Here is an 8,614-nt window from a genome sequence, read left to right as displayed (position 1 = left end):
AAAATACAAAAAATTAGCTGGGCGTGGTGGCGGGCACCTGTAATCCCAGCTACTCGGGAGGCTGAGGCAGGAGAATCGCTTGAACTCAGGAGGCAGAGGTTGCAGTGAGCCAAGATCACACCACTGCACTCCAACCCGGGCAAGTAGAGCCAAACTCCACTCTACTAAAAAAAAAAAAAAGAAAGAAAGAAAAACCCATAACCCAGAAGCACAGGGAAACTGAAGCCAGGGAAACTGAAGCCAGGGAAGCCTCTTAGGCTGAGTGATAGAATGGCTGTATTAGTCAGGGTTGTTGGGTGTAAACAACAAAAACAGACTGTGGCTAATGTAAGCTGTAGAAAAATCACTGGAAGGATAATGGGCTGCTCATGGAATTGATGAGAATCTGGCTCAGAAATGGGCAGGAGCTGAGGGTGGCCAGGAAACAGTTTGGCTAGGACTCCACTGGAGTATTCCCTGGAGGTTTCCATTCCTCCCTGGACCCTCACATGCTGTTGTGTGTCATTTCCCAAATGTTCCTGTGGCTTTGTGTTCTAGTGCAAGAGTCAAAGTCCTAGGTGGGAGTACTGGTTATTTGCAAATGGTTCATGCACCTGAGTAAAACTTTATTAGGGTTTAGTATATGCAATAAAATGCATCAATTTTAGGGGTACATTTTTACAAGTTCTGACAATTTTTTTTAAGACAGAGTCTCGTTGTGTTGCCCAGGCTGGAGTGCATTGGTGCGATCTTGGCCCACTGCAACGTCGCCTCCTGGGTTCAAGAGATTCTCATGCCTCAGCCTCCTGAGTAGCTGGTACTACAGGTGTGAACCACCACGCCTGGTTAATTTGTGTATTTTTAGTAGAGACGGGGTTTCACCATGTTGGCCAGGCTGGACTCAATCTCCTGACCTCAGGTGATTCACCTGCCTCAGCCTCCCAAAGTGCTGGGATTACAGTCAGCTCTGATAAATTTTTATACCACATAACCACTATATAGAACATTTTCATCTCCTGCCTCTCCCACCACAGCAATGCCCTAGTACTGTATCCCAGCCAATTCTCATCTTCTACCCTAGGCAATAGATTTGTCTTTTCTGGCGTTTCAAATGAATGATATCCTACAGTGTATCCTCTTTTGTGTCTGGCTTCTTTTGCTCAGCAAAATGTTATTGAGATTCATCCACCTTGTAGGATGCCAGTAGTTCATTCCCTTTTTTTTTTGAGATGGAATCTCGCTCTGTTGCCAGGCTGGAGTGCAGTGGCATGATCTCCGCTCACTGCAACCTCCACCTCCCGGGTTCAAGAGATTCTCCTGCCTCGGCCTCCCGAGTAGCTGGGACTACAGGTGCGTGCCACCACGCCCAGCTAATTTTTGTATTTTTAATAGAGACAGGGTTTCACCATGTTGGCCAGGATGGTCTCGATCTCTTGACCTTGTGATCTGCCCACCTCGGCCTCCCAAAGTGCTGGGATCACAGGTGTGAACCACCACACCTGGCCCCATTCCTTTTTAATACTGAATAGTATTCCATTTTATGTACAACCACAGTTTGCTTGTTCATTCACCTGTTGATGAACATTTGTGTTGTTTCCAGTTTTTGGCTATTATAAAGAAAGCTGCCATGAACATTTGTGTATAGTGAGGGGACATGTACTTTCACATCTCTTGGGTAAACACCTAGAAGTAGAAGTGCTGGGTCATATATTTAACTTTATCAGAAACTGTCAAGTTGTTTTTCAAAGTGTTTCCAAATTTTACATTTCTACCAGCAATGGATGAGAGTTCCAGTTATTCCACATTCTTGTCGACATCTCAGTATGGCCAGTCTTTTACGTTTTAGCCATTTATATGAATATGAAGAGACATCTCATTGTGGTCTAACTTGCATTTTCCTGATGATTAATGATGTTGAGCATTTTTTCATGTGCTTATTGGCTCTTCATATACCTATCATGGTGAAGTGTATGTGTAATTTTTTTTGCCTGTGTTTGAATTGGGGTGTTTGACTTCTTTTTATTGAGTTGTAGGAGTACTTTTTATATTCTGCAGATTTGTTTGCATAGCTCTCTCCTCTCCTGAGAAATCTTGGCTATCCTGAACTTCTCTTTTATTCTCCTCAGCTCAGTGAGGTTGCTGGCTCTGTTTGGATTCTACCTCTCCACACTGCAGTCCAGAAGTTGCTCCCAGGAAGAAAGCCTGGGTGATAAAAGTTGATGCAAAAGTAATTGCGGGTTTTGCAATTAAAAGTAATGACAAAAACCACAATTACTTTTGTATCAACCTAATAGTAGGCCTTAAATAATCTGTTTGCCTTCTCACAGAAATTACAGTCCTGCGCTGCCTGCTGCCTGTTGTCCAATGTGTGAATCTCATTATTTTCCACATTTCCTTCAGTTTTCTAGCTTTTTTTTTTTTTTGAGATGGAGTCTTACACTATCGCCTGGACTGGAGTACAGTGGCATGATCCCAGCTCACTGCAACCTCCGCCTCCCGGGTTCAAGCAATTTTCCTTGGCTTAGCCTCTAAAGTAGCTGGGATTGCAGGCTCCTGCCACCACACCTGGCTAATTTTTTTATTTTTATTTTTTATTTTTAGTAGAGACGGGGTTTCGCTATGTTGGCCAGGCTGGTCTCGAACTCCTGCCCACATGATCCACCCGCCTCGGCCTCCTAAAGTGCTGGGATTACAGCCATGAGCCACCATGCCTGACCCAGTTTTCTAGTTTTTTACGATGGGAGAGTTGCTGTGGAAGTTTGTTATTTCCTGATGACTGGAACTTTTCCTTTTCCATTCTGAATGCATTTAAAACAACAGTGTTCCTTGTATAATTGAAAGTGTCTTTCTTCCTCTCTAGAGGGGGATGCTGGGTAGCGAGTAGAGGGAGAAACTTCCATTCTTCTGGCTTCTTATTTCCTTATGGAATAAAGAGTGGGTTATCTGGTGAATTTGGGAGAAAGAACAGGGGGTGTATAGCTACCTTCTTCTTTTATTTTGGACACTCTTTACCTTCAGAGAGCTTGTGTTTTTTATTGTTTTTGACCACATGGTAAGGTATTTGACTGCTGTGTCTCTCAATTGGTTCCATATGTGGTGCAGAAGAGATGCATTTTTTTCTTTTTTTTTGAGACAGGGGCTCACTCTATCACCCAGGCTGGAGTGCAGTGGCACGATCATGGCTCACTGAAGCCTTGACCTCCTGAGCTCAAGCCATCCTGTCACCTCAGCCTCCACGTAGCTGTGTTACTGGAAAGGAGTCCTGATCCAGACCTCAAAAGAGGGTTCTTGGACCTTACATAAGAAAGAATTTCGGGTGAGTTCATAGGATAAAGTGAAAGCAATTTTATTAGGGAAATAAGCAAACAGAACAATGGCTACTCCATAGTCAGAGCAGCCCTGAGGGCTACTGGTTGGCTATTTTTACAGTTATTTCTTGATTATATGCTAAACAAGGAGTGGATTATTCATGAGTTTTCTAGGAAAGGGGCAGGCAATTCCCAGAACTGAGGCTTCCTCCCCTTTTTAGATCTTTTAGGGTACCGTCTGGATGTTGCCATGGCATTTGTAAACTGTGATGGTGCTGGTGGGAGTGTCTTTCAGCATCCTCATGCATTATAGTTAGTTAGCATATAATGGGCAGTGAGGATGACCAGAGGTCACTTACATTGCCATCTTGGCTTTGGTAGGTTTCGGTGGGCTTCTTTACTGCATCCTATTTTATCAGCAGGGTCTTTATGACCTGTATGTTACGCTACCAATCCTGCCGAACTTCTGTCTCATCCTGTGATTAAGGATGCCTAACCTTCTGGGAATGCGACCCAGTAGGTCTCAGCCTTACTTTACCCAGCCCCTATTAAAGATGGTGTTGCTCTGGTTTGAATGCCTCTGACAGCCGGAACCAAGTTAAAGATTTCTGAGTGATGTCTTCTTCTTTAGTTCTGTTGCAATGCCGTTGTTACGCTATGCATAGAAATAAGAAAATATTGTCTTTAATGTCTTCAATCATTTCTGTTTATGGAAATGTATTTGGCAAGAAGTCGTGAGACTATAATAATATATCAGTTGTTAGGATTCTGCTTCCAACCAAGATGGAGGAACAGGGACTAGTAAATAGTAAATACTATCCTGCCTTTAATAAAAGAACCTGACACATTAGGTTTGTATGGTAAATCTTTGTAGACATTGGACAATAGGCAGTTCAGGACAGTTGTTCCTGAGCGAGGGAAACAAACAGAATGAGCCTTATGAACCAGTTTACTTCCTGGAGAAACTCTGCAGGCTGCAGAGCAGGGAGAGGGGATCTACTCAGAGCCCAGAAGTCTCCCTGCATTGAGGAAACAAAGTTGGGAGTCTGGGGAGACCCCAGTGACAAGAGTTTACAGAGCAGAGGACTGGAGAGGAGAAAGCTGCACAGAGCACTGGAGATTTGTGTGGTTTTTGTTGTTAACAGAATCTTCAGGTGAGTACTGGTGGATGCATACATTTGGTGCAAGAACCTAGATGATTCTCAGAGTTCACACAGGCCAGGAACAGTTTATCTTCCCACCAGCCACAGTGATGACAAAACTCATAGTATTCAGGGCACTGGCATAGCAAACTCAGAAAGATCACTTGAGAGGAAAAATTAGCAGCATCTCTGCTCTCACCTCACAAAGCCTAAAAGCAAGCCTTGAAAAGTAACTTATTGTGACCCAGAAAAAAGTTCAAAATAGGCCGGGTGTGGTGGCTTATGCCTGTAATCCCAGTACTTTGGGAGGCTGAGGAGGGCAGATTACCTGAGGCCAGGAGTTTGAGACTAGCCTGGCCAATATATAGTGAAAGCCGTCTCTACTAAAAAATACAAAAATTAGCTGGGTGTGGTGGTGCATGCCTATAGTCCCAGCTACTTGGGAAGCTAAGGCAGGAGAATCGCTTGAACCTAGGAGGTGGAGGTTGCAGTGAGCCACGATTACGCCTCTGTACTCCAGCCTGGTGAAGACACTGTCTCAAGGAAACAAACAAACAAACAAAATAGTTCAAAATAAAAACTGTAGATCCCAGATCCAAGAAGGTAAATTAACTCTGATATGATAATATTATAAAAACTACAAGGTGCTTCATAATCAAATGCTTAGAACCAGGGATAAAGAGAAAATCTTGCTTGCAAACAGCTGGAGGAAAAAAAGACACGTTAATGTAAAGCAAAACATAGAAGAATAGCAGCAGATTTCTTGTCAAAAATGATGTAAGCCAGAAGACAATGGAGAAATACCTTTAAAAGCTGAAAGAGAAAATCTGTCAACCTAAAACTCTCTGCCAGCAAAAATATCTTTCAAAAATGATGATAGAATCAATGCCTTTTCAGGCATACAAAAGTTGAAAAAACACAGCAGCGACAGACCTGCACTGCAAGAAATGTTAAATGAAATTAAATTTGTACTTAAAAACCACCCCACAAAGAAGATTCCAGGAACAGATGACTTAACTGATTAATTCTGTCAAACATTTAAGGAAGAAATAATACCAACTCAACACAAACACCTACAGAAAGGTGAAAAGTAGGGAATACTTCACAACTCATTCTATGAGGCCAAAATTACCCTGACACTAAAACCAGACAAAACATTACAAAAAGGGAAACTAGAGACAGGTATCTGTCATGAATATAGATGTAAAATTCTTTTTTTTTTTTTTTTGAGATGGAGTCTCGCTCTGTCGCCCAGGCTGGAGTGCAGTGGCCGGATCTCAGCTCACTGCAAGCTCCGCCTCCTGGGTTCACGCCATTCTCCTGCCTCAGCCTCCTGAGTAGCTGGGACTACAGGTGCCCACCACCTTGCCTGGCTAGTTTTTTGTATTTTTTTTTTTAAGTAGAAACAGGGTTTCACCGTGTTAGCCAGGATGGTCTCGATCTCCTGACCTCGTGATCCGCCCTTTTCGGCCTCCCAAAGTGCTGGGATAGATGTAAAATTCTTAATATAATTTTATCAAATTTAACAAAAACATATAAAAAGGATAATATATCTTGACCAAGTGGGGTTTATTCCAGAAATGCAAGATTTGTTTAACATTAAAAAAAAATCAGTTAATATAATTCACCATACTAATAGACTAAAAAAAGAAAAACCATATAATCATCTCAGTAGATGCAGAAAGAACATTTGATAACACTCAATATTCATTCATGATAAAAACTTCTCAGCAAACTAGGCATAAAGGGAACTTCTCAAAGTAGATAAGCCGGGTGTGGTGGTACATGCCTGTAGTCCCATCTACTCAGGAGGCTGAGGAAAGAGGATCCCTTGAGCCCAGGATTTCAAGATCAGCCTGGGCAACATGGGAGGATCCCATCCCAAAAAATAATTGATAAAGGACAACTATGGAAAAAATATAGGTAACATTATACTAAATTGTGAAAGACAATGTTTTTCCCCTAAGTTCAGAGACAAAGATATTCACTCTCACCACTTTTATTTAACAGTGTACTGGAGATTCTAGGCAATGTAATAATGCAACAAAAAGAAATGAAAGAATTCCAGAAAGGAAGAAAAAAGAAAATATACCTTTATTTGCAAATAGCATGATTGTACCAGAAATCCTGAGGAATCTACAAAAAAGCTATTGGGACTAATAAATGATTTGAGTGAGTTTTCAGGATGCAAGTAGGATATATTAAAAACCAGTGGTATTTCTATATACTAGCAACAAACAATTGGTAATTGAAATAAGAATACCATTCATAATAACTGTTAAAGCAAAATAAGCAGGAAGTTACTAGCCTGGAATTGTTTGTATCCAGAAACCCTTACACAAGCAAACTGAAACTTAACCTAGAGGCATTCTTTGTAACTAATTAATTTTGAAAAACCAAAACCAAAACAGATACCAAGCTTCAGCCAATCACAAATAGCCGGTTAGTCTTTAGTTATATAACTAGGAACTTTCCACCAGATAGTACCCAAATAAGACAAATAGTGGCTGAGCATGATTCATGCCTGTAATCCCAGCACTTTGGGAGGCCAAGGTGGGGGAGTCACTTGAAGCCAGGGGCTTGAGACCAGCCTGGTCAAGATGGTGAAACCCTGTCTCTACAAAGAAAACAAAACAAAACAAATGCCTACCTACAGCCAATTAAGTTATTTCTTTTTCTTTACTTCTGTGTTCAGACTATGACGATCTGCTTGTAGTGCTTAAGTGCAGCTACATGAACCTCTTCTGATTTCAAGTGCTGCCCAATTCATTAATGCTTTAATGCTCCAATAAAATCTGTTACATTTATTTTGTCAGAAGTTTTTCTTTTAACATAGTATTAAAAATATGAAATCTGTAGGGATAAATTTGACAAAAGATGTACAAAACCTATGCAATGAAAATACAAACCATCATTGTGAAGACTTACATAAATGGAGAACTATATCATGGATTGGGATACTCGATATTAAGATGTCAGTTTTTCCCAAGATGATTTATGATTCAACATAATACAAATAAAAATCATAGAAGTTTTCTTGGTAGAAATGTACAAGTTGATTTAAAAATTTATATAGTAATGCAAAGCATGTAGACTAGCCAAAACAACTTTGAAAAAGTTGAACAAAGTTAGAGAATCTATACTATGTTCAAGGCTAATTACAAAGTTGCATCAATTATGACAGTGTGGGATTTATGTAAAGACAAATAGATCAATGGAACAAAATAGAGTCCAGAAATAGAACCACACATATGTAGCCAATTGATCTCCAACCAAGATGTTTAGATAATTCAATGAGGAAAAGAAAATCTTTCAACAAATGGTGCTGGAACAATTGGATATCCATATGCAAAAAGCAATGAACCACAATCTGTATACCTCACATCATTTACAAAAATAAATTGGATCATAGACCTAAATATAAAAGTTAAAACTATAAAACTTCTATTAAAAAAAGGAGAAAAATTTAGTGGCCTTGGGTTTGGCAAAGATTTAAAAAAAAGACATAAAAAGCATTAACTATAAAATCAGCAAACTGGACTTCATCACAGTTGAAAAACTTTTGTTCTTCAGAAGTCACTGTTATAAAACTGAAAAGGCAAGCTATAAACATGGAGAAAACATTTGCAAAACATATCTGGCAAGGGGCTTGTTTTTGAAATATATAAAAAGTTTCCAACTCAACAATATGAAACAATCAAAATTTTAAAATGTGCAAATTTTTTAATAGACACCTCACCAAAGAAGAGGTCTAGACAGAAATAAGCACGTGAACAGTTGCTTTAGATCATTAGTCTTCAGAGAAATGTAAATTAAAACTACAATAAGATACCGGTACACATTAACTAGAATGGCTTAAATTAAAAACAGCAATCAGACCAGACATGGTGACTCATGCCTGTAATCCCAGCACTTTGAGAGGCCGAGGCGAGTGGATCACTTGAGGTCAGAAGTTCCAGATCAGCCTAGCCAACATGGTAAAACCCCATCTCTACTAAAAATACAAAAAAATTAGCTGGGTGTGGTGGTGTGCACCTGTAATCCCAGCTACTCAGGAGGCTGACGCAGGAGAATTGCTTGAATCCAGGAGGTGGAGGTTGCAGTAAGCAGAGATCACACTACTGCACTCCAGCTTGGGCTACAGAGAGAGACTCCATCTCAAACAACAATAACAACAACAACAAC

Source organism: Theropithecus gelada, chromosome 14 (genome assembly GCF_003255815.1).
Source record: "Theropithecus gelada isolate Dixy chromosome 14, Tgel_1.0, whole genome shotgun sequence".
Lineage (NCBI taxonomy): Eukaryota > Metazoa > Chordata > Mammalia > Primates > Cercopithecidae > Theropithecus > Theropithecus gelada.
This window is presented reverse-complemented; position numbering follows the sequence as displayed.